Source organism: Notamacropus eugenii, chromosome 4 (genome assembly GCF_028372415.1).
Source record: "Notamacropus eugenii isolate mMacEug1 chromosome 4, mMacEug1.pri_v2, whole genome shotgun sequence".
Taxonomy (NCBI): domain Eukaryota; kingdom Metazoa; phylum Chordata; class Mammalia; order Diprotodontia; family Macropodidae; genus Notamacropus; species Notamacropus eugenii.
Window position 1 is genome coordinate 441,553,540 of NC_092875.1, and position 26,389 is coordinate 441,579,928.

The 26,389-nt window shown below is 41.0% G+C and overlaps 1 protein-coding gene across 6 annotated transcripts in view; it reads right to left on the reverse strand.

Annotated features, from left to right (window-relative positions):
• MAPK4 (mitogen-activated protein kinase 4) overlaps nucleotides 1–26,389 on the reverse strand; it is a 222,044-nt gene that overhangs the window by 180,845 nt on the left and 14,810 nt on the right. For 2 of the 6 annotated variants that reach the window (XM_072606048.1, XM_072606047.1), the window contains exons 3-4: nucleotides 26,035–26,124; nucleotides 23,237–23,320 (exon numbers count right to left, since the gene is read on the reverse strand). The exons of 2 other annotated variants lie outside the window; for them this stretch is intronic. The gene's annotated coding sequence lies outside the window, so the exon portion shown is untranslated. The remainder of the gene's footprint in view (nucleotides 1–23,236; nucleotides 23,321–26,034; nucleotides 26,125–26,389) is intronic. 2 more of the 6 variants (XM_072606050.1, XM_072606049.1) reach the window with 2 other exon arrangements.

Below are 26,389 nucleotides of genomic sequence, written 5' to 3' on the forward strand. Positions count from 1 at the left end.
AGGTAGGATTGCCACCCTAACTCCCAAACAACCATCCAAATAAATAAATGAAAGGGAGGTTGTTTCCCAAGTGAGGATCTACTTGGCATCTTCCTGAACTTCTCCCAGAGCTGTTTTTAGCCTTCCTCAATCCTGGCAGGCCCCTGGAGGGAACCCCATACAACATTTCTTCTGAGTAGGACCAGAGGAGGTGATTTACAAGCATTACAAGTAGCATTTCCTTTAAATCTTCCCATCTTTTTTAATTGCACTCTGAAACATTCAACTCTTGTTTGGCGAGAAGCTGGTTAATTAACTTCCAGGCCTTTGGGGTTTTTCTGGTCATTAGAACTGTTCTTCTTACAAAGGAGGAGGCTGAATTTCTAATAATTTCAGGAAGCCGCCACCCAACTTCTGCCATGTCAGGACACAGGAACCATCTCAATATTTTACTAAAGTGATAATTATGGAAACTTGACCAGATCTACAGTCAGACTCATCTGCCAATTTTAATAACATCACAAAAAAATCTCCTTTTTCAAACAGGTAATGAAGTCATCACTTTAGCCACATAGGGCTAATAAAATGTTATTAACACAGACTTTAAAATCACCATACACCAAAAAAAAATTTTTTTTTAATTGCAAGATTTGGAGTCAGAGGCTCTGGGCTCAACCCTAGCTTGGCTATTTACTATCTCTGGAGCTTGGAGCCACTGCCTGGGGCCATTTCCTCCTCTGTGAAATGGGGGTGCAAGTTAGGCTATATGGTTGTAAAAGTTTCTTTCAGTTCTAAATGCTATGAACAAATTGTATTCTCATTCATCAACTTGTTATGGCGTTGATGAGAAGCAGTATGGGTAATGAAAAGAACACTGGATTAGAACCAGGACACCAATGAAATCAAAGCTTCAGCTGTGTCTGTCATCTCCTTCCCCCTCCTCCTCACCCCCAAAGACTGTTATATGCTCTTGAATTGTCTATGAGGTGCTGAGTTTCTTTTCCCCTTAGCTGCCTAGACAGGTACACATATAACAACCTGTACTTCTATATCATGTTAAAGTCTAGAAAACACTTTTCTCACAACACCTCTAAAAGGTTCATAGTTCAAGAATTATTTCAGAGATGAGGAAATTGAGGATCAGAGCAGTCATGAGTCATGTATAGGATCATATAAATAGTAAGTTCTGGCATTGGAATTTGAACCCAGGTTTCTCCAGCATTCTTTGCTCTTGACCAAACTGTCTCTCTTGAGCCATTTCAGGAGGGCATATAATCCTGTGATGAAAGACCAAAGATATTTTCAAATATGAAAAGCCTAATAAATATAATGGCCTTTCTTTGCAGTAATCTTGAGAAGAAACAATTTTTTAAAAGCACAGTCCATGTACTGGTCTAAGTATCCTTCCCTCAACACTGTCATTAGCCTGAATTAGTCTCTATATGGTCATCATCATTATTATCCTCCATGAAGAAGCTATGGAAAAACATTGCCAAAAATCCTATGGGATCAGAAGGTGGGGATGGCTTGATACTTGTACCAGTGAAGGAAATCCCAACATTGAGCTTCCAAATCCACTGAAATATTGTTAATTTTTGGATTACTTTTCAAAGTAGCTTCATTGATAGACTGCTGTTCCTCAATAATGCTGAGAGGTAGGTGGGATAATTGGCATCTTTTTTACAGGAAGGCAGTTTGGAGTAGTGGAGAGAGAAATTGGTTTTGGAATCATAAAGATCTGTGTTCAACTTCTGTCACTGACTCACACTGGCAGAGTGACTGTGGGTAAGTGCTGTAACCTCTCAGGGCATCAGGCAAACTCTCTAAGACAAGTGTTCTTAACCTGGGACCTAAAACTTGTTTCTAAAAATATTTTGAAATATTTTGAGACACACAAAAGGTTAAAAACCCATACTCTATGATTATGACTTGCAGAGAAAGTGCCAACATGCATCAATAGAGAGAGTTGCTTTATCTGAGTTACCTACCCTCATTCAATCAATCGCTGGTCTCCTCCCTATTACTCTCCCTTACATGTAAGAAGACCAAAGAAGCCTAAAGGGGCACAGCCACTTTCTCCAGGTCACGCAGCTGGACCGGGCAAAACCAAGATTCCAGTCCAAGGGTCCTGGTTGCGTATGCCCTGGGATTGGATCACACCAAACTTCTGTAACTTCAATGCCTAACAGATACTCCCAGTGCGCAGTCATGAGTCTGCCCTTCAACTGCCCCATAAGTCATTAGCATTATTATTCCACTTCAGTGATATGTCTGTGTTTACATTTCAGCTTTAATCTAAGCCCAGCAGGAAGGGTCATTAGCTGATACTGAGAAAGTTTCCTTATTAACTTATTCAAGGTGTTCTCAGCTGGGCTGAAGGCTCCAGGGACTGCTAATGGGGAGCCAAACCTTCCCCCATTCATTTGATCAGCAACTGGGCTCAGGCCTGAGTGGGCAGCAAGGGAAGGTTTTAGCAGCTGATGCCTACTGGTAATTAGAAAAGGCTTCCACTCCCTTCCTCTGGCTTCCTTACACCTGCTGGGCTTGTTAGTGGTTTCATTAACCATGCCCACAATTGATTGAGCAAAGATCTCAGATCACCTCCCAGTACAACTACTGGATAAGACCTGAGACACCCTGCAAGCAGCTATATGGGTCCAAATCCTACATACACTGCCACAGATACCTCTCATAGCAAGAGCTCTGTCTTCCTTAGCATTGAAAGAATGAAGGAAACAAGAACTTACTAAGCACCTACTATGGGCCAGGCGCTGTACTTTAAATATCTCACTTGATTCTGACCCCACCCTAGGTGCTCCTATTATCCCCATTTTACAGAGGAGAAAACAGGGGTAGACCGAACTTAAGTGACTTGCCCAGAGTCACACAGTTAGTAAGTGTCTGAGGTCAAATTTGAATTCAGGTCTTCCTGACTCGGGTCGAGTGCTCTATTCCATCACAGCCCCTAGTTGCCTCAAGCTAAGGTCCAAGTACCATCTGTGTTGAGCTAGGAATTAGAAGGGAGGGCACGGGTGGATTTTGTTTTCACCTTTGTAATCTCAGTGTTTAGCAGAGTGCCTGGCAGCAAGTACTTAAAAGCTTGTTGCTTTTCTGTTAGGTATAATCAGGATGGCAGGGATGAGCCGAAGAAAAGGAGGTAGGAGACCAGTGTTCCAGCACCAGCTCTGCCATTATCTAGTCATGTGACTTGGCCAAGGGACAACCTCTTTGGGTCACTGTCTTCTCGCCTGTAAAAGTGCAGGAGTCCCAGCTCTGTTTACCTCAAAGGGCTGTGGTGAGTAGACTGAGAGCAATTCCATGACATGTATGTCAGATTTAATTCTACCACATCAGCCTGTAGCCTCCCCTGCTCTCAAGAGTCTTACATTCCGGGACAAGGATTTCAAGAGAGCAAAAAGAAAAGCTTCACCTGTGAATCTCACTACTGATAAACTGAGGGGCTGTACCTCATTCTCTAAGGAAGGTGAGGAATTTAGAAGAATGTTCTGGGGATAAAGGGAGGAATGGGTGGGGGAGGGCTGCCAAATCAAGTCCACAACAATTTACTTAGTGGCCATGAGGTACTGGGGATACTGACCAAAGAGTCTACTCGAGTGATACGACAATAGAATAGCAAGTATAGAATGATTTTACAGAGAGAAGGGATAACAACCAAGGGCATCAGGAAGAACTAAGATTAAAGAGTCAGAGTCAGAGGGAAGGGCAGAGCACAGAGAGGGGAAAGAGGAGTAAGGAGAGAGCGCATAGAAAGGTAGATGGAGGGAGGGGTGAGTGGATGGGTGGAAGGAGGATGCTGATGACTGGGAACAATGAAGTTGGCCCCTGGGACTCAGCACATGTGTCTATACTCTCTGATGAGCTGAGTTTAGTCTATCTCTGCAAAGTCCTACTCTGTCCACAAACACCTCCTTATTTGGATTGAGTTTGGGTCCTGGTGCATAAAATGCCACTTCTCCCTACTGCTTTCCAGGACCAAGAGCCCTGTGGTCACAGGTTCATCATGGAGAGAGTACCAAATGCTAAGGTGGATCTTCGAATGTTCCAAGTCATGTACACCATATCTCATTCTAATACTGAGCTCTTACTTCAAACTGAACTTCATTCCCACCCCCCAACCCCCCCCAAAAAAGTATGTCAGCCTCAATGATTAAGAAAAAAGTATGGATTAGTAGATTGCACATGGTAGTAAAGAGTCTAAGTTTTGTTGGTGTTGCGGATAGAGTGCTGGCCTTAGAATTACAAAGACCTGAGTTCAAATCCTGCCTTAGAGATTCATTAGCTGTGTGACCCTGGACAAGTTGATTAACTTCTCTTGGCCTCAAGTTTCTCATCTGTAAAATGGGGATAGTAATAATACCTACCTCACAACTTTGTTGTGAGGATCAACAGCCATAAAAGTTGCTTTGCAAACTTTAAAGGGCTAGGGAAATGTCAGCTAATGCTATTAAAATCATTCCATTAAGACCACTGGAAATCAGCTGACCCTGACCCGTAGCAACAGCAGTAACAAAGCAACAAATACAGGAAAGAAGGACACCACCAGCAACTTAAACAGCTTTCCTGACCACTATGGGGAGTAAACAATGGCAGTCTAGAAATTTAAGCAACCCTAACGTAGGTTCATTCAAAGAGGAAGCATGTTATAGTGGATAGAGAATGAGTTTTAGAATTAGAATTGTGTTTGATTCCAGCCCCTGATCCATACAGCATGGCTGTGTGGACCCGGGCAGATCACTTCACCTTTGGTGATACCCTAAACCAAGAGTGGGGAACTTGTGGCCTCAAGGCCAATATGTGGCCCTCTAGACCCTTAAGGACGTTCCTTGGATTCAGTCAAAGGTCTGCACTTGAGATGTAGAGGGCCACATGTGGTGTAAAGGCAACAGGCTCCTCACCCCTGCCCTAAACTTTCTAAGACTATAAATTGCAGAACATTTTCTGGTGTGCATTGGCAGAAACTTTTTCTCATGGGAAGTTCTCTATGCCAGTGATGACAGAGTTGCAGACCAAATGTCCCTTTTTACACTTTACTCCCTAAATGCTTGTGAAAAAAAATTAATTCTTTTTGAACAAACAAAAATCTATTTTCTCTTCTCCCTAATTTCCCTTCCCAATGGGGAAAAACCCTAATAAAAAACTGCATGGTCAAGCAAAACAAGACATTGTCCAAGTCCATCTGCATCCTGAGTCCATTATCTGTCAGACAGAATGTTTCATGAGTCTTCAGGAATAGGGATGTCATTGCATTGATCAACATTCTTAAGTCTTAAAGAGTTGTCATAGTGTTATTGTTATTTTATATAAATCATTCTGGTTCTGATTGCATCAGTCTGCATCAGTTCATCCAAGTCTTTCTAGGCTCTCTGGAATCAGCATTTCTTAGAGCAAATAGTATCCCATCACAATCATATACCAAAACTTGTTCAAACACTCCCCAACCAAGGAGCATCTCTTTATTTTCCAGATATTTGCTGCACCAAAATCCTTTCCCTCCTTTCTTTGATCTCTTTGGTGGATAAGCCTAATAGTGGTATATTGTTGAATCAAAAGGTATGCACAGCTTAGTAACCTTTGGAACATAATTCCAATCATCTAAAATGAAATTGCTTTCCAAAATGACTAGACCAATTCACAGCTACGCTATGGGTCCTTTTCTTCTGTATTTGATCCCCTTGCGATATAGACCTATTAGTGGTATTGCTAGGTCAAAGGTACACACAGTTTAATAGCTTTGGGGGTTTAGTTTCAAATTGCTTTCTCGAATGGCTGGACCAGCTCACAGTTGTAACAACAATGAATGAACCTGTTTTCCTACAGCGCCTCCAGCATCTGACATTTTCCTTTTTTGTCAACTTTGCCAATCTGATGCAACCCAGGAAGTTTTACAGATAAATACTCAGAGGAACTCTTAAAGAAATAACAAAGCGGTACCTTTCTCATTAATTTTTGACACACTTTATAAAGTGCTCTGAATTTTTAGTTCAGAGGCACAATCTTTACATTTAGAACTTTTGGGCTGTCCTTTAACTCTCAAGAAGAGAAAAACACAGAAAAGAGAAGAGAGAAGAGGAGGGGGAGAAGAGAAAGAAGGGGGAAAAAGGAGGGGTGAGAGTTCATTTTTGCTCCAAATAGCAAGGAAACTTTCCACCTTAGTCTTCAGTTTCTCCCTTCCTATCAGCTAATTCCAGAAGGACTGGGGACATCTTATTTAAATCATAGTTATTTGCATACAACTCTTACTTAGTTAGCTTATTTCCTAGCAACACATAGCTTCCTGAACTTTTAACAAACCACTTTCAGTTAAGAGAATTTTCCTAAAATAATTTTCTGAGATATTTTGAGCAACATTTAACCAGGATTAAAAAAAAAAAAATCCTGCAAACTTAAAATGGCTTCATTTTCAATGGTTTCTATGCAGATAGAATAAGGGGTAATGATCAGATCACTCCACTGATCAGATTCATAGATGAAACTCCTTTCGGATGATTGACTAAGGACTAAGGACACACTCATGAGTTGTCTTTCTTCATCAGGGGCCCAGTCTTTGGCTATGGAACAAAAGCTAACAGTTTCATGAACCCTGACTTTAAACTCCACACAGTGCTCTGACCAGTCAGGCCCATCTGTCTTATCTCCATTCAACCACACTGTCATGCATTAAAATCTTTGTTTTTAAAATTAAGGAGTCTTTTTATGAGCAAAGAAAGAAGGACCAGAACAAGTACATGATGACAACAGTCAAGTACAATGAAAACACTAGAAGACAGCTAAATTCACAATAAATGTAATTACCAAAATTGTTACCCAAGGACAGATAACAAAACATATCACTGTCTTCTCAGGAGAAGGTAGGAGACTATGAGGACTGAATTTGGCTTGTGCTGTCAAAGTTGGTAATTGTACTGACTGATTTTATTCAATTTTTTTCTTTGTTATAAAGGAGATTTCTATGGAGGGGAAAGGAGAAAGATTGGGAAATGTCTATGGTATAAAAGAAGTAAAAGAAAAAAAGCTTTAAAAGTAGAGGAGAATATACAATGCAGTGGACAAACATTTAAGATTTTAAATGTTATATTCCATGGCCCGTAGGATTATCAGAACTGAAAAAGGATGTCAGACATGAGAAAAGTGAGGCCAAGAGGGGTTTCCAAAGCCAAGCCATAAGTAGGAATCTAGGGGAAATTTAGTTGGAGGTGAGTGTGGAATTAGCAGCTGCTACACAGACAACAGGCTGACCATTGGTACAGGAACACCAGGGCAGGGACTGTGCATCTTGCAGGGCATCTGCCTTTGCCCCCATGGGCCTTGGTGAGGCAGAAAAGGACCATCATAACTAGGAGATCCTTGGGATCATCAAACAATCAACAAACACTTCTTAAGCATCTTCTATGTGCCAGGCACTGTGCTAAGGGCTGAGGATACAAAAAGAGTTGGACATTCTCTCCTCTCAAGAAGCTTATAACCTAATGAGTGACACAATAAGCAAAGACACACAAAGCCAACTATACACAGAATGAATACACGTAATTAACAAAGGGAAGGCATTAAAATTAAGAGGGGTGGAGAAAGGCTTCCAGTAAAAGAAAGGATTTTAGTTGGGACTTAAAGGAAACCAATAGATGAAGAGGAGAGACAGTGTTCCAGGAAGCCAAAAGGCCAAGAACCAAATAAAGGAGTGTTTTGTTTATGGAACAACCAGGAGGCCATCTTCCCTGGATGGAAAAGGACACACCCAGGAGTAAGGTGTAAGAAGGCTGGAAAGGTAGGAGGGGGATACTATGAAGGACTTTGAATGCAGAAGAGTAGATTGTGTATTCGATCCGGGAGACAATAGGGGGCCATAGGAGTTTATTCAGCAGGGAGAAGGAGGAGACTTAGTCACTCTTGGGCTGTAGGAAAACCACTTTAGTTGCTGAAAGGAGGATGGATTGAAGTGAGGAGAGACAGGGAGGCAGGCAGAGCCACCAGCATGCTGTTTCAGTACTCACTGCATGAGGTGATGAGGGCCTGCACTAGCATGGTGGCAGTGTTAGAGGAGAGAATGGGACATATTTCAGAGATGTTGGAAAGATGAAATGACGAGGTTTTGGCAATGGCTTGGATATGGGGGGTGAGAGATAGTGAAGAGTCCAGAATGCCTTTCCAAGCCAGAGGGACTGGTGGTGGTGACATGAACAATGGAGAATCTTGAGGAAAGCATGGAGATGGAGGTCACAAGAAGGGAATATGAGCACACCTCATACTGTTGGCACCTTGGGTCAGCCTGTACAAGTTATAGCTCTTCCCCAAGGTTGCTCAGCCAATGTGGATGAGAAACGATAGACCATGAATTCCCATCAGGTACCGCTCTTGTGTCACCCCAAAGCCTTGGCCAGATCCCTTCTAATCTCTCTGTGCCTCTTCTTTTCTGTTAAAATAGATTCATATTGACCTACGTCCTTGGGTTACTGCAGAAACAACTGCAGCATATTGTCAAGTATCAAACGCTACATAAATGCTTAACAGTGATAAATTGTGCTTGGTCCCCATCCAAAACGTTATCCTCACAACATCTTCCAGCAGGCACTGGTTCCAAAATGTCAGGCCTCAGGGATCAGGGAGACCTGAGTAATTATTTGGGGGGAGACTGTGTCTGTCATAAAAAACCTGCAAAAGCCACAGAATCATGGAATCTTAAAATCCTGAAGGGCTTTAGGGATCATCTAGTCCATCCCTCTGCCCAAGGCAGGAACCCTTGCTCTAACACCCCTCACAGGTGATTACTGACAATATGTGCTCGAACAATAATGCTCAGTCACTTTCGCCTCATCTGACTCTGTGACCCATTTTGGGGTTTTTTGGGCAGAGATCCTGGAGTGGTTTGTCATTTCCTTCTCTTGCTCATTTTACAAATGAGGAACCTGAGGTAAACGGTGTTAAGTGACTTGCCTAGGGTCACCCAACTAGTTAGTGTCTGAGGCCAGATTTGAACGCAGGAAAATAACTTTTCCAGACCTCAGGTCTAGCCCTCTCTCTATCTACTGCACCACCTATCTGCCCTGAACACTGATAGGGAGATGTTAACCTCCTGTGTGGCATTACTGGCCAATTCTGGTTTTTAATAAATATCTATGTTATGTAATTTTGGATGGTGAGCTGCTCAAGGGCAGGGATTATCTTTTGCCTTTCTTTGTATTCCCAGTAGGTAGCACAGTGTCTGCAAATAGTAGGTGCTTAAAAAATGTTCACTGACTGAATGACTAACCTCAGCTCCCTTAATGTTAAATCTATAACTACATCCAAAGAAATATGTTTTCTCTGCTACTTAATACGTGTGGAACCTTGGACAGGCAAATTGCTTCCTTTTTCTGGGCCTCAGTTTCCTTATCTGTAAAAACAAAAGATTAGACTAGATAATATATCTAAGATTCCCTCCAATTCTAATGCCTACCTCTGCCACTCATCCTGTAGTCTTGGGCAGGTCATGTTACCTCTGAGTGTGTCTTCTCACCTATTTGTAACAAGTATGTAAGTCTGGCTCTAACTAGCAGTCAAGACCCTGGAGCTTGTTGCACCCTTCCTCATGTATATCCAGGGTTCTTATCTTAGAGACAGCCAGATGACACAGTGGATAGATCAAGTGTATGGCCTGGAGTAAAAAATTTTTGTTATTTGTGGTTCAGTCGTGTCCGACTCTTCGTGACCCCATTTGGGGTTTCTTGGCAGAGGTGCTGGAGTGATTTGCCATTGCCCTCTCCAGCTCATTTTACAGATGAGGAAACTGAGGCCAACTCGTCCGTGGTCACACAGCTAGTAAGTGTCTGAGGCCAGATTTGAACTTAGGTCTTTCTGACTCCAGGCCGGCTCTTTTCTCCACCCAGCCTCCCCAAAGTCAGAAATACCTGAATTCAAATCCAACTTCAGATACTTTCTAGCTATGTGACCTGGGCAAATCATTCAACCTCTTTCTGCCTCAGTTTCTTCAAATGAAAAATGGGGATCAGAAGAGCACCTACCTCCCAATGAGACAATATTTGTAAAGTGCTTAGCATGCTATCTGGCACAAAAGAGGCTCTACATAAATGCTTATTACCTTCTCCTTTCACCTTATCTAAGAATGTCTGTCATTCACGATGTGTCCCTCCTGTGGTATGGCCCTCACCTACCGGCCCCTCCTATTTCTTCCTGATCTGGCTTGTTTTTTCAGTCATTCGAACCTCAATGGTCATGATTAAACAAGCCATTTAATTAGATTAGAGGAAAGCATAGTGAAAAAATTCATAACATTCAACATTAATATTATAAAATGAAACATTCCAAACATTTTCCAGCCCTAATCCCATGGCAAACCCTACCCACAGGTTGAAGTCTGTTTTGTCCCCTCTCCCAGCCACAGCACAGGAGTGAAAGAGCTAACCCAAAAGTTATGTTATAAGAGGCTCTCCATCTTTCAGGAAAATAAGAGCAGGACACTGGAAGTTAACTGACAACAGGATTGGAGAGTGCTGTATCAGCTCTGATGATCCTCAGGATCACAGCTGCATGGAAAAACAGGAATGCAAGACCATTCCTCTAAGGGCCCAGGGTCTCTGACTTTTCTTCCTAAATTCTAAATCTAAATTCTGCTTTCTGCCCCTTCAGTTCCAGAAGAGGTTCAAAATGTTCAGATGCTGATGCCCATAGGAGGCAGCCAATTTGCCCTGAGTGATTAAATATTAGCTCTATCAGGGAAGGCATTTTGTTGGTTGGTTGGTTTTGCATTATCTCTCTCTCTATCACCTTGCACTTTGCTGGCACACAGTAGGCATTTAACAAATTCTTGTTACATGAATCTAACACTGACAATGAAAGGTGAATACTGGCATCTGTTATCAGCCTGTGCCTCGAGTCTCTGTCTTTCACCTTGAAGCTCTATTCATGAAATTATACCTCTATCATCATAGTTTCCCCACAAGTCCATACCTACCAGCCAAGTCTACATCATCAATAGCCCATCTGGGTCTCATTCCAATAGTGAATATCATTATTCTGGGCTAAGAATCATACCCCGTCTACATGCAAAATGATAGGGTTGAACTAATGATCTCTTATTCTTCCAACTCTAAATTTATAACATTATGATCTATTGATGCCAAACAGTACCATTAATCTTCACTGTTCCCCAGTGACAAATTTCAAGATCACTCTGATCACCATTACCTGCCTTTATTCAGATTTATCAATATTTCTCTTAAAATGTCATGCCCAGAACTGAACATGGTACTCCTAGTATAATCTGAGCCATGCAAAACTAATACCTCTCCTGGTCTGGACATTCAACTGCTAACGAAGCCTCAAACTGGTGCAATGGATAGAGTGCCGAGTCTACGTTCAGGAAGACAACTTCCTGAGTTTAAATCTGGCCTCAAACACTAAGCTGTGTGACCCTGGGCAAGTCACTTAACTCGTTTGCCTCAGTTTCTTCATCTGTAAAATGAGCTGCAGAAGGAAATGGCAAACTACTCCAGTATCTTTGTCAAGAAAACCCTAAGTGGGGGTCACAAAGAGTAGGACATGACTGAAAATGAATGAACAGCAACAAATAGTGCTAACATCTCCATCTGGCAGCTATATCTCACTAGTCTGTGTATGCTCCTCCTGTGATTCTAAGGTCAGAAGGTGCACCCACCTGACTCTCATCGCCTCTTCCTCTAGCTTCCCCTTGTCCCATTACTATGCTCATTTCCTCCCTACTATAGTCCACCCAAATTGCATCAGCCAGTAATGCCCTGTATTCCCACTGTCTTCAAAAGCTCCTCTCCTTTTCTGAAATGTCTGCATAGGCTTTTGTTTATTTTCCTTCTTCAGTTCTAGGTTCTATTTTTCCCATTCTACACAACGAAACACCTGTCTCCCTCTCATCATTCACATCAAGGGCATGTTGAGAAGCCTAGCGCCAATGTGAGAAGCAGCAGGCACTTCAATACCAAAAACATGGTTTATGAAGCCTCCTATTTGCAGCTGGCAGCCTGTTTGGAAAGGTAGCCCACTGATCCCTCAAAACCACAGTAAAAGTTTCAGGAGAGAGTATTTGGAAATGCAATTAGACTAGAAAAATTACAGTGCACAGAAAAATGGGGCAGGATTTCTCATCTCCACTGGCCTTCCCCATTGCACTTCCAAACCTGAGTTCAAAGCGCTGGCTGAAGACCTGCCATGAAATGTTGAGAAAAGTGAAGAGAAAGAAAAGTAGTCCAGGCTATCCATGTTTTGGACAGTCATGTCCAACTCTTTGTGACCCCATTTGGGGTTTTCTTGGCAAAGATACTGTAGTGGTTTGCCATTTCCTTCTTCTGATCATTTTACAGATGAGGAAACTGAGACCAACTGGGTTAAATGATTTGCTCAGGATCACCCACCTAGTAAGAGTTTGAGGCTGGATTTGAACTCAGGTCTTCCTGACTCCAAGCTCTGAACTCTATCTGCTGTGCCATCTAGCTGCCCAGGCTATCTATGGCCATATGAAAAAATGTTTCAAATAAATACTAAACAGAGAACTAAAATGTAAGTATTTCTGAGATTTCACCTTATACCCATTAGAGAAACAAAGATTACAAAAAAAGAAAATGGTAAATGATAAATGCTGGAGGGGTTATGGGAAAACAAGCACACTGAAGCAGTGATGGCAGATTTTTAACTTTTTTTTGTCATAGACACTTTCGGCAGTCTGGTACTTTTTTAATGCCAAAAATCACATGGGAATTCAAAGGAAACCAATTCAATTGAAAACACAGCCATCAAATTTTTTTTGAAGTTAATGGACCCCAGGATAAAAATCCATGTTCTTAAGAGAGTTGTCTGGGCAGCAAAAAGAGAGGTTAAGAGATGTACCCAAAGTTGCATAACCAGACTTGATCCCAAGTCTTCCTAATTCCACGGCTGCTCCATTATCCAGTAAGTGGCATCCTGAATAGAGCAAGGGACTTGAACTCAGGACAACTGGAAGAAGAAAAGACTTTTCTAGCTGTGTGACCCTCAGCAAATCACTGAACCTCTTCCCGCTTTGGTTTCCTCATTTATAAAATCAGGGTAATAATAGTACCTGTCTTCCAGGGCCATTGTGATGATCACAACAATATAACTTCTGTAAAATGCTTTGCATACCTTAAAGCAACATGTAAATACCAATTAAGACGTTAAGGATACCCCACTGCTTCTCAATAGCTCTCCTGCTGCCCTCATCCTCAATCTTTGCTTGTCTAGGTATACTCCTAGTTTCTTCCACTGGCCTTGGTCATCCTATTCTAAGCCAATTCCAAACTATCATTGTCCATTCTATTACACATTATCCATCAATGAATAAAATACTACAGATGTGGTCTGACATGGTAAGAGTATAGTGGAATAGCCTTGACTTGCCATCTACTCTTCTATTAACCTGTTACATTCTCTGTTACCACACCATTGACTCATTGAGTGGACTATGGCCCACTGAAACCCCAAGGTATTTCTCATGTTGCTAGGTGGCGCAGTGGATAGAGTGCCAGAGTTAAGAAGACTCATCTTCCTGAGTTCAAATCTAACCTCAGACACTTACTAGTTACGTGATCCTGAGAAAGTCACTTAACCCTGTTTGCTTCAGCTTTCCCATCTGTCGAGAAGGAAATGGCAAACCATTCTAGTGTCTTTGCCAGGAAAACTCTAAACAGGGTCATAAAAAGTTGGACACAACCCAGAAATGACAACAATAACAACAACACTGTCCATTTTAATATGTTATCCATCAATGAATATAACATTGCAGATGTGGTCTGACCATGCAGAGTACCGTGGAATGACAGCCTCCCTCAACTTGGCTTCTACTCTTTCATTAACCCTTTTTAAAAAAATTTTTTTTTCATTAACATTTATTGTCTACCACGCTGTTGATTCAATGAGTGGATTTTAGTTGCTTTAAACTTCAAGGTCTTTCTCACATTAAATTGTTTTCCAATTATATTTCCCCCCGTTCTGTACTTGTGCACTGATTTTTTTTTCTGAACCAGAGGGTACAACTTTGCATTTTTCTCTATTACACTTTATTTTACCTTTAGTCTACCCTCCTACGTTGATGGGATCAAACTCCAAATAGAAAGCAATCCCTGTGGGGTGCATATTGACTTAGAAAACCACAGATGGACATGATGTTGCATTATATTTTTATTTGTTTTGTTAAACATTTCCCAATAACATTTTCATTTGGTTCTGACCTTGCCCACTGGCAGTCTTGAGTATGATGCCACTATTATGAATTTTTTTTTTGGATGCATAATATGCTAGTCCCCATCTTACATCCTTTGCAAATCTGATCAGCATGCTATCATGCCTTCATCCAAGTCATTGATAAAAATGTCAGAGAGAAGAGGGCCTAAGTCAGGGCCCTGGGCCTCTTGATGGACATCTTCCCCTTCCTCTTCCTCCCCTTGGGTGACCCTATAAGATAGCCAAAGAAATGTGGCAGTTATTAGGGAAGAGTGAGGAGGATATAAAGCTAGGGGGCTTCTTTTCCTTCTGAAACAAGTCTTGTGGGACCTGGGGACATTCACCTGTTCCTTTCCTTTTCCTAGAACATTTTGAAATTGCAGTCTTTGGGCTTCAGGCTTTCTGGGGAGATCCCCAGAGCTCTTTTTCTTGGATCACTTGTACCTTCATGTCTGATGAGGCTTCAAAACTGAAAGACCAAGTGCTAAACAAACAGTCTATAGGGACACCTATGAAGATAGAATCCTCTTAGATTTTCCCTTCCTGTATATGCACTTGGTCTGTGAGTGCTGATTAGGATATTTGCATTAGGCTTCTAATTCCTCATGCAAAACAGTTATTTAATAGCAAGGCATATTTACTTTTGAGCTTAAATTTCTCCAAAGCAATAAATACATACTATGATTCCGGGCAATTCACATATACTCATTTTCAAGGAGAAACATGTATGTCTGTTTGATTTATTGTGTACCACTTGTCAATGTGTGTTACTGCCAAAGTTAAAAGATCCTTGAAACTATAAGATGATTTATCTCAAAATGTCAACTATACTCGGTCCTTCTTTCCCTCTTAATGGAACTTAGACTGTGAGTCTGGGATCTAGGGTTCTGAGATATGAGCTTTGACCTTACCTTATGGTGAACCCAGCCACTACACCATTTCCCAGCCATTTCCAAACTTTCTGACTCTAGCTACTCTTTATTTATTGTCTTCCTTTATTAAACTGTAAGTTCCTTGAGGGCAGGGAGTATCTTTTTTGCTTGTTTTTCCATCCTTAGCATTCAGTACAATATCTCTGGCATGTAGCTATTACTTAATAAGTTCATTTTCATTCATTCAGAATCTGGGGGAAGAATTACTTCAATGATTCTGGTAGAAAATGCACCTAAAACCACCACCACCCCCCCAGCAGAATTTGAGCTGTCTTGTTAAAATGTTCATACATTGTTTTCTCAATAGCCCTCATTCTATTGCCCAAGACATTCACTCATTCAACAATCATTCATTCATTCATTCACTCACTCAATAAATATCTGTTGCGTGTCTACTAAATACTCAGCACTGTGCCAGGTGCAGTAATGTCTAGTCTTGAGATTACACCCTCCAGTTGGGAAGAAATTAGCTGCTATTAACTCAAGGCAATATAAAATCCATAGAAAAGCATCATCAAGTAGGGGACAGAAAGCCAATCTCAAAGTCAGGATGAGCAGGTGAATTCCGCCTCTTGTCACAGATTAGCTGTGTGACCTGGGCAAGTCACTTAACTTCTTGGGGCTCCCAGGCAACTCTCCAAGACTATAAAATACAGAGGTATTCAATCTGCATTGTTAGAGAGAATTCCTCACCCTCAGCTCCCTAAAGTAATGAAATCACTTGTCCAAATCAAAATAAATAAAACAAAGGCCATAGGAATTCAGGCTTGAGTAGTCAGGAAACAATTGCCTACCTGTTTAGAAAGGGTTTTGATATCTATAGTAATATGCTACAGGGAAATGACCTCAGGAAGAAGAATAGAAGGTGGGATGGAAGCTGGACATGGCGCTCACGCCTCAAGAGCTGAGAGGGCTCTGGTCCTGAACTGGGCAGGGACAAGTGCAAAGATGGGTGTGGACTGCACATATTTACTCGTTTTATTAGTTACAAGTCACCAAGACCCAGAAGGCAAAGGCTCTTTTTTCCCCATCCCCAGTCCCACCCCCCAAGCTTGCACACAGCAACTGTGCCCTGCACCTACCACTCAATACCACCGCCATCCATGACTTGATTACAGTTCCCTACCATTAATGGAGCCACAAGCCACCTCATGGACCTGAAGCTACAAAGCTACCTCAAGGAGGGTGCCCTATAATCCTGAAGCAATTACCTCAGAATTCCAGCACTGCCTCATCAGATTTGATGAAAAATTCCTATTCAAGGTGCCTCCAGAGTTTGCTAATCCCCATCCCCAGGCAGCTGCTAACCTGGAACATGAAGCGCCCCTGTGAGACTCTGGCTAACGGGGAAGGGGGAGCTTTGGGGAACAGAAGTAGCTGGGATAGAGATAAAATGAAAGGGAGTGATATAAATCCTTCCTGAGCTCTGCTGACACTGATGGTTCCCTGCCAGATTTAATTTCCCAAGAGTTACTTGTTGAAGATATATCAATTATGATGTGATGTGAGAGGAAAGCCACAAGTCAAATGTCCATTATGTAGGTGACTACAATAAAATCTATAGCTGTTGACTTTCTAATTTTAATAATATAGACCAGGAAGGGATAAAGAACCCACAACGATTCCTTGTTTTACTTGTCTACACCACACAAGAAACATGTTATGCGCTGCCTTGGTCTTTTATTTTTGTATATAGCTTATCTTCCACGCCAGACCTTGAGTTGCTAATGGGTAGGGATCCCTGGGCCTTTCATTTCTTGGGTAGTGTGTCCTTCCCCCAGCACAGTGGTCATCCATCAGGCAGAGTGAATCTGGGCAACCACCCCAGGGAAGTGTCAAGCCTTGGGGGAACTCTTAATGTTAGAAGCAGGTGACAAGGCAATTGCAATGACATCAGGGAGAAAACTTGAAGGAAAAGTGGCTCCCCAGCATATCATGTAAAAGGCTCAAGGCTCTCTCATAGATACAGCTAATGGTAACTCATCATACTCTCCACCACGAGCTGAACAAGGCATGTGGGTGAGACCATGCCTCTCACCTTCACCACACAACACAGCCTTTTGTTTCTTCAGTGCTTCTTAGATGTTCATCTTAACTAGGTTTCTTTGCACTAAAAAATATCCTCAAGGTCCCAAAGAGCAACTTATCCAGCAGAGTACAGAGCACATGATCGGTACTCATCAACTGACTGGTGTCTGCTCTGAAGAACTAGAAAGCCAGAACAATATGCGAGGGCAGTTCAGCACCATAATTTCAAAGAAATGGATCCCATCATCACAATGCTGTCTTCCATTAAAGTTCCACTGAGTCCTCACCTTGCTATGGAAGGTTCCCTGGATTCTCAATGGCTAAGATAGCAAAGCACCAGCAACTCTGACAATTTCTACTAAGCTGGAAGGGCTTGAGGTACAGGACCTGCGATTGACTATGTGCCTGTGCCCAATGGTCAGCCTAGCTCAGTCCAGAGGGTCTTCACCAAGCTGGTGGCAAAGTAATGATTTTTTTAAAGCCACAGCAACACAGCAAAATTATCTACTCTGTGCACTAAAGAGATTTTGATGTATATGAACAGGAGGGATAGCATCACTGATCCAATCATAGATCTCTGAAGTACCAAAATCTCCATTTTCCTACCTTTATCCTTCTTAGAACCAGAAGGAAAGTACCAACGTTTACCAAGACATGATAGTCTTAGAAATAGACTCCAGTTGGAGTCAGCCCTCAGGTTGCCTTTTCTCCTACGTCTGGGACATTATTTTAGGATGGTAATAATGTCATAACCTACTGTACTCACCTCTTGCTTTTTAAAGAAAAAATATATTAGATTCAATGTTATTTTCAAAGCTTCTGTGTTTCCCTCTGAACTTCCATCTGTTCCCTTTTGAGCATTTAATAAAAAGTTTTAATGCCTTTAAAATTTTTTTTCCTGCAACACTAATACTAGCTCCCCTCATATAAAAGGGAAAACTATAATGTTTGTAACCAGAAGAGTTAGGCAAAGCAAATGACCACATTTGCCATATCCAAAAATGTATATCCCATTCTGTACCTTTGATCTATCACCTCTCTGTCAGAAAGTAACACACTTCCTCAAAGGACCTCTGGAATTGTGATCAGTGGCATTGATCAGAGTCTTTAGGTCTTTCTAAGTTATTTTTCTTTATAATGTTATTATTATTGTATAAATTGGTCTCCTGGTTCTGCTCACTTCGTTTTGCATCAGCTTTTACAGGTCTTCCCAGATTTGTCTGAAACTATCCTGTTTCCATTTCTTATAGAGCAATAATATTCCGTTATATTCATGTACTACAATTTGTTCAGCCATTCCCCAATGGATAGGCACTCCCTTAGTTTGAAGATCTTTGCTATCACATCTGTGCAGTATGTCTTTTCCCTCATTCTTTGATGTCTTTGGGATACAGACCTAGCATTGATTATTCCTGGGTTAAAGAATAACCCAGGTGGTCAGTTCTGAACTGCTTTCCAGAATGTGTAACAGCTCTTTCCACCATACCATACCATACCATACCAGTAAGTAGAAAGAAGAGACCAAGACAGTGTGTAACAACCATGCAGCCTTCCAACTTCCATCATACAATCACAGATTTAGAGTTTAAAGGGACATTAGAAATGAGTTAGCCTAATCCTTTCATCTTACAGATGAAATAACCAAAGCTCAGAATGGTTAAAAGTTTTGCCCAAGGTCACACAAGGAATTGGCAGATCCGAGATATGAACCAAAGTCCTCTGATTCTGAAATCATCACATCTTCTATTATAACACTGTAGATTTTTATCTCCAGTTATTTCTCACTAAAGAAGAGTTGGTCAATAGAGTGGAGAGATGGAGAGGTTTTTCACTCTTTCAATCTTCTCTCTCCAATACTCAGTCTTTCTTAATCAATTGGCCTCTTCCCTATTGCCTAGAAACATGCCTACATTCTCTCCCCTCCCACACCGTTCTTAACTTTCTCTTGTGTACATAACAAAATCTGTAGGTCTACGTATAACCCTCCATTTCTGTTCTACTATGTATATGAAAATGTCCACTTCTCCCCTTGGTTTGTTATGTTCAAAAAATAAAAAACAACCCCCCTTGACCCTAACTTCCCTACAAGCTATCATCTTATCTTTGTCTTTTCTTTCACTCTCAAACTCCTAGAAAAAAGTCATTGACACTGGTTGCCCCCACTTCCTCATCTCCCACTCACTAATCAAGTCTTTGTAATGTCTTCTGACCCTATAATTCAACTGAAACAACTTTCTGTCAATGATCTTTTAATTTCTAAATCCAATAGCTTTTCCTCATTCCTCATTCTCGTAGACCTCTCTCCAGCTTTGGACGCTGTTGACCACTCCCTCATTCCACATTCTCTTTCATCCCTGGGTTTTCATGGCCCTGATCTCCTTGTTTGACCGAGGCTCTTAGTAGTCCCTTTGCTCAATAATCATCCACCTACTGCTTCTTTTACATAGGTATACCCCCTCTAGGCTCTGTGGTGGGCCCTGTCCTTTCCTTTCCTCTCTCCATCTTTTCGCTTCCCTCTACTCATGGATTTAGAACTGGAAGCAACTTTAGACTTCATCAAGTTCAACCCTCTTGCTTTACATATGGGGAAACTGAAACCCAGTAAGATTAAGTGACTTTACCAGGGTCTCATAGCTAGGACCAATCTGAGGCAGGACTGAAACTCAAATGTTCCTGGCTCCAGGTCCAGCACTCTATCCATTATACTATACTACCATAAATTACACAATTTGAATGAGCTAGAGTCCACGCTGTTGTTGCTTTGCTAAAGCTCCCTGGCTTTGGACTTCTCCTATCCTTAATTTCTTCAGCTTTCTCTCTGGAGAGTAGCCCTTTATCACGCTCCTTCTCCAGCACTGCTTTCTCGCCAAGCTTCACAATTAGGGTTGCTTTGAAGTAAATCCTTCTGGCTCATCATTTTCATTCTCTTGGCTGCTGCTCTCAGTACAGTTGAAATTTAGGAATATCTTTTGGGCACAGAGGTAACTAGAGGTGAATTCAGGAAACCAAACAACCTTGTCTCCTTGCTGAAGAGACTCTCACCAGGACAGACATTCTTCTCAGCTTGGCTGTCTTCGTGTATTCAAACCAGTATTCGCTTCTCATTTTGAGACATCACTGCATGCAGGCCTGGCTTTACCCAATATAAATGGTACTGAATAGGTGTGTGCAAATTGAACCTTGGGAAAGATGTGCCATGCAAAGGCCACTTGGGAATCCTTTCATACAATGTATAATCCTATCTCCCTCTCCAATTCTCGAATCTTTTAGGAATCCAAATTTTAATACATGATCTGCACATGAGCTAGGTTTAATTTAGTGTGACCTTTGATTTAATAGTTTCTACTACTGATGTTTGTTCATTCGTTCCCTGATGGGATGCAAAGTTCCCTTCAGTTGTCATTCATTCCAAGAGTCCACCACAAATTTATGTTATCTAATCTCATCTGGGCCTTCACCGCAAGGAGGCAATCTTCCTATTTCACCCTGATTGATTATCCCACTCCCCACAGAGGCTATTCCAAATACATTTCTGTATAAGTTCCCTTGGTTCAGAGCTTCATCATTTCCTGCCTATACTAATGCAATTGCCTCCTAATTAGTCCCTCTCCCTCAAGTTTCTCCCCTAGTCAATCCATCCTCCACATAGTGGCTAACACACAGGTTTGACACTGTCAGCATTCTAATCAAAAAACTAATTAATAGCTCCCTATTGACTCTAAAATCTTCTATTTAACATTTAAAGCTCTTCCCAAGCTGACCCTTTCCTATCTTCAGGGTCTTCTTTGCACATTATTTCACATATTCAGCCATCCTGACCTACTTCCTATACACAACCCTTCATCTTCTGTCTCTGTGACTTCAAACAGGCTCACCCCATGCTTAGAATGTTCTCTGTGCTCCACTCTCTCTTAAATCCTTGGCTTGCCTGAAGACTGAGCTCATGTGCCACCTTCTGCAGGAGGCCTTTTCTGGTCCTCTCACTTGTTAGCACTTTTTCCTCTAAAGGGACTTTGGATTTACATTGTATGTACGTACCTGCAGAGGTACAGCCATCCTGGCCACCTCTCTGGAGGAGAAAGTGAGGCTGGTGACTTTGCACAGCCCTCCCTCACTCAAATCAAATCTAATTGTAAGTCATGTCATCATCTCCCTGAGGTTATGGTCCTCTTTGAGAAAGACAAACCACAATATTAGCTGTCCAAAAGAATATAAGTCTCAAGGGCAGAGCCCTCTGTGTCCCTGTATCATTGATACTTAGCATAGTGCCTTAAGCACAGTAGACATTTAATTACTTTATGATTATCTAATGTCTAAGAGGATCATTTCCCATAATAAATAGGAAAGTAGAATTTGTGGATTAAGTGTCAGAAGACTCAGGGTCCTTCTGTTTCTGGCCCTATCACTGAGTGACTTTGGAAAATTATTTCTCCTCTCTGGGTCTCATTTTCCAACTCAATAAAATGAGAAGATTGGACCAGATAATCTGTTAGGTGCCTTCCAAATCAAAATGTCTATGATTTATAATTCTCTTGAGAGAATTCATTAGCATGTGTCATATGAAAGTGGCCAAGATCATAATGCTTGAGTGAAATGGGTATGTTTTTTAGGAGAGAAAAATTCAGTACTGAATGTCACATAAAATAAGACACTGTTAAATAAAATAGACATTACATAAGATAGACATTACTTATACCTATTATACTTGTTATATCTTTATTATTATTATATCTACTTATTAAGAGGTGAAGATATAAGAGATAAGAATTTATAAAGAACTCTATTTGTCCTAAAGAAAGATTCCAGGGGTTAAATTGCAAAGTGATAGGTTTTCATGATAGTAATTATAATTATACTTATTATATGATTGGAATGGTATTATACTATGAGAAATAATGAACAGGATACTCAGAAAAACCTGGAAAGACTTACTGGACTGATGCAAAGTGAAATGAGCAGAACCAGGAGAACATTATACAAAGTAACAACAATAGTATATGATGATCAACTGTGAATAACTTAGCTATATAAAAGCAATATTGTACATTGATCAACTGTGAATAACTTAGCTATTCTCAGAAATACAATGATCCAAGACAATTCCAAAGAATTCATGATGAAAAACGCTATCCATCTCCAGAAAAAGAACTGATGGAGGCTGAATGAAGACTGAAGCATGCCTTTTTTTTTTTAAACTTTCTCTATTTTTCTTGTTTTTTTTTTTCAGTCTGTGCTTTCTTTCACAATTGACTAATATGGAAATATGTTTTGCATAACTACACATGTATAACCTATATTAAACTGTTTGCCTTCTCAATGAGGGGGAGGAAAATGGGAAGAGGAAGAAAAATTTGTAACTTAAAAGTTTAAAAAAGTATTAAGGTTGTTTTTATATGTAATTAAATAGTTTACAAATATTATATCCAGTATACACAGAGAGTTCTAAGATTTGTAAAATGTTTTACAAATAGGATCTTATTTCATCTTCACAACAGTGCTGGGAGGGAGGTGCTAATATGATCCTCATTTTACAGAACTAGGGAAGCCAGAGGTGGAATGATTGGCCCAGGTTCATACAGCTAGTAAGTATCTGAGGTCAGATTTGAACTCAGGTTTTCCTGATTCCAGGTCTAATATTCTATTCACTGGGCCTCCTAGTTGCCATTTATTCATAGGCACCTTCTTTTCCAAGATCTCTATTACCTGATATGTAGGTTCTTATTTCATATAATTTAAGTCTGGGGCAATATAGTTTTAGATTACTGAAATCTAACATTACCCTTAGTGGTGATAATTAAATAATAATAGCATTATTATGTCTTACCAATTAAGAAGGTGACACAGAGGACAAAAGGGTAACTCAATATATTAAGAGAGTCAAAGCCCAAACTCAAGACCCAAAGGACAGAGTAAAACACTGTTGTGTTTAATGTGAGAGAATGATCAAAAAGAATCACTAGTTAGTTACCAGGCTGGTAAATAAGTTCTTCTAATACTCTAAAGTATCAGTATCAGAACAAGGAATCAGTCTATTATTTTATTCACTTGATGGACTCAGATCCATTGATAGAACTTACCCAAGAGAACAATGTAGCTTTGAGGATAAATTTGAGGACACTTCAAGATGTTTTGAAGGTTGGTGTGTTGATCATCATAAAAACCTAGAGGAAAATAGCACTAGAAGTCTTTAAAATGCTAATCAATGAAGTGACTAGTCATGACTGCAGAGGGCTGATGGTGAAGCATGCCTCTCTCCTCTCTGCAAATAGGTGGTGGGCTAGGGGTGCTGAATGAGGCATACAAACATTGCCAGACATGACTATTGTTGTGCTTTGTTGTGCTCATTTAACTGGTCTTTGCTATAAGGAAGGATCATTAGAAAGGGAAAACAATTTTTTAAAAGAGTATCAAAAAACCATTTTATTTCTTTTCAAAGGAGAGTGGGCTACTAGAGTTTAACAGGAACATGGACTTATGAGCTCATTGACCCCTCCCTACACTTCCCCATCTAAAATTAGACTGTAAATGCTCAACATTTTGTTGGGAAATATCTGCTTAAGAGCATTCCATCCAAAGATTTTTTTAAGAAAATAAATAATAACTTGAAGCTTCTCTCTCCCCTCTCCTTTCCAAATAGATAAAAGAAAGGTCAAATGAAGTGAGGACAGGAGTGGGAGGGACCAAGTAGAATAGATGGAAATGGCATCCTGGACACCTGCTCTCCAACTCTGTAGAGTAAAGTTCATGTTCCTGTTGGTAGTAAAGAGAGGGATGTCTAGTCTGGTGCCAGCTTGGTTTATTATGAAGGCAGTCCATCTTTCATGAAGGCTGTCACATGGCAGATGGATGGGGAGTGGAAGGATGCAACTGAACTCTATTATAATTAGAAGGGGGATTTTTCACCCTCTTTCCCTTCCAGGCCACAGGGCCCAGAGCAGATGTTCACTTGTACCTGCACCATTGTTTTTAATTTGTCAACATCTCTTCCAAGGTGTTTTATTGTCACCCTCTTCCTTATCCCAGTTTGGCAAACACAACAGTTTCAAAACCCCAGAAATCTGTTCCAGGAAATTTTCTCTTATTTTTGGAAATCCCTGGGACTTTGGGTCTAGGGTGCTCCCTAAAGTTCTAAATGCTTTCATTAAGGGGATTTGTTCTGTGAAGTTTAGATTCAGTCAAGCAGCCACACATGAGGATGTAGAGGGCCACATGTGGCCTTGAGGCTGCGGGTTCCCCAAGCCCTGTTCCAGGAGCTTCTAATTCAATGAGGGTATGTGATGGGAGTGATATTCTGAGATCCTGCTTCATAGATGCTAACTAGTTTTTTCTTTAAAATACTGAAATCAGAAGGTGGAGCCCAGATGGCAGAGTAACAGCACGGACTTTCTAGAGTGCTCCCACTAAGCCCAGTCAAATACCTGTAAAAAATGGCTCTGAACCAATTCTGAAGCTGCAGAACCCACAGAATGATGAAGTGAAGCAAATCTCCAGCCAAAAACAGTCTGTAAGGTTGCTGGGAAGTGTTTATCCTGCCATGCTGGGAACAGAGTACAGTCCAGTGTGGGCTGCACATGCACAGAGGGGACTTGAGCAGGCCTTGGGGAGACTGAATCTCTCACACCTGTGGTGGTTTCCAGACTTCATGACCCCAGAACACTGAGGATAAATTGGAAGGTCAGTGGGAAAAGCCTGTGGGACCAGTGTAGGAGAGTGGAGTGGTCCCGCCCCAGCCCCAGGGCAGCAGAGGAGGGAGGGGCCAGAGGAATTCACTGCAGCCACAGCAGCAGCATGGGCAGCTGCAACCACTGTTTCTTGAGCTCTAGGCCCACAGATTGTAGGGGGATTGAGGGGCTAACAGTACATCCGGCCACCCCCACTGGAAGCAGAGAACCACCTTGACAAAGGGCTCAAAAGTCAAGTAAATGGCTGGGGAAATGAGCAAAAACTGAACAAAGAATCAGATTGTAGCATCTTACTTTGGTGACAAGGAAGACCAAAGCAGGTAAACAGAAGAAAACAAAGTCAAAGCTCCTCCCTCCAAAGCCTCCAAGAAAAATATGAATTGGTCTCAGACAATGGAAGAGCTCAAAAAGGATTCTGAAAATCAAGTAAGAGAAGTAGAGCAAAAATTGGGAAGAAAAATGAGATTGATGCAAGAAAATCATGAAAAATGAGTCAACTGCTTTCTAAAGGAGACCCCAAAAATGCTGAAGAAAATAGCATTTTAAAAAATAGACTAACCCAAACGACAAAAGAGATCCAAAAAGCCAATGAGGAGAAGAATGCCCTGAAAAGCAGAACTGGCCAGATGAAAAGGAGATCCAAAAGCTCACTGAAGAAAAGAATTCCTTGAAGATTACAATGGAGCAGATGGAAGCTAATGACTTTATGAAAAATCAAGAAATTATAAAACAAAACCAAAGGAATGAAAAAAATAGCAGATAATGGGAAATATCTCATGGGAAAAACAACTGACCTGGAAAATAGATCCAGGAGAGACAATTTAAAAATTATGGGACTACCTGAAAGCTATGATCAAAAAAAGAGCCTAGACATCATCTTTCATGAAATTATCAAGGAAAACTGCCCTGAGATTCTAGAACCAGAGGGTAAAATAAATATTGAAAGAATCCACCAATCACCTCCTGAAAGAGATCTGAAAAGAAAAACTCCTAGGAATATTATAGCCAAATTCCAGAGTTCCCAGGTCAAGGAAAAAATATTGCAAGCAGTCAGAAAGAAATAATTTGAGTATTATGGAAGTACAATCAGGAGGACACAAGCTCTAACAGCTTCTACATTAAGGGATCACAGGGTTTGGAATATGATATACCAGAAGTCAAAGGAACTAGGATTAAAACCAAGAATCACTTACCCGGTAAAACTGAGTATAATTCTTCAGGGGAAAAAATGGTCATTCAATGAAATAGATGCCTTTCAAGCATTCTTGATGAAAAGACCAGAGCTGAAAAGAAAATTTGACTTTCAAACAAGAATCAAGAGAAGCATGAAAAGGTAAACAGGAAAGAAAAATCATAAGGGACTTACTAAAGTTGAACTGTTTACATTCCTACATGGAAAGATAATATTTGTAACTCTTGGGACTTTTCTCAGTATTTGAGAAATACTGGGAGTGATTATATACATATAGACAGAGGGCACAGGGTGAGTTGGATAGAAGTATGATATCTGAAAAATAACATTAAGGGGCAAAAGAGGAATATATTGGG